The 901-nt window shown below is 45.2% G+C and overlaps 1 non-coding gene across 1 annotated transcript; it reads left to right on the forward strand.

Moving 5' to 3' along the window:
• Positions 1-501: 501 nt before the first annotated feature.
• On the forward strand, positions 502-665 carry LOC141985598 (U1 spliceosomal RNA). The gene has a single exon (XR_012638963.1). It is a non-coding gene; the product is annotated as a U1 spliceosomal RNA (small nuclear RNA).
• The last annotated feature ends 236 nt before the right edge of the window (positions 666-901 follow it).

Below are 901 nucleotides of genomic sequence, written 5' to 3' on the forward strand. Positions count from 1 at the left end.
CAGGTCAGTACTCCCACTATAACGTATTTAATTAGGGTGAGCCCTGTGATCCAGGCTCAGGACCAGTCCACCAGGCAAATTCACACTTCCTTGGCAGTTCAGTCATTGCCGGTCTTTGGAAGCTTCTGAACAGCTGGCTGTGGTATTTGCAGACATTCCTATAGTCATTTCCGAAACAAGACGAACTGTATTTCACTTTGTTCTGTGAAGGTGCCCAATCGCAATAGAAGTGGGACCTGTTACATTATTTGACGATGCCATTCATTCACGTGTATTCATAACTCCGCCTGAAAAGTGCTGAACTAGCAGCAAAGGCATCAGCTACTTTGGATCAGGTCTGATTCTTTGCATGGTGGCTTAAACACACACTAAGGTACATGGCTGTAGATTTTATAAGAACACAAAGAGAGAACTATGCTCTATTCCTGGGATGGCCAACCTGTAGCTCCAGAGCCACATGCGGCTCTTCAGAAGTTAATATGTGGCTCCTTGTACAAGTGCCAACTTAGCTGGCAGGGGAGATACCATGATCACGAAGGTAGTTTTCCCAGGGTGAGGCTCATCCATTGCACTGCGGGTGTGCTGACCCCTGCGATTTCCCCAAATGTGGGAAACTCAACTGCATAATTTGTGGTAGTGGGGGACTGCGTTCGCGCTCTCCTCTGGCTTAAAAAAAACAAAGAAAACAAAAAACCAATGACCCAGACACAGCTCACTCCTACCTCCCTCACAATGGGTCTCTTAAAGAGCTATCTCCCTATTAGGCACATGGGTTATAACAGCACTTGGTAAATTGTTCCAGTGGTTAATTACACTCACTGTTAATAATCTGCACCATATTTCTAGTCAGAATTATCTAGCTCCAATTTCAGCCATTGGATCTTGTTACTCCTTTTGTCTG

This window comes from Natator depressus, chromosome 3 (genome assembly GCF_965152275.1).
Source record: "Natator depressus isolate rNatDep1 chromosome 3, rNatDep2.hap1, whole genome shotgun sequence".
Taxonomy (NCBI): Eukaryota; Metazoa; Chordata; order Testudines; family Cheloniidae; genus Natator; species Natator depressus.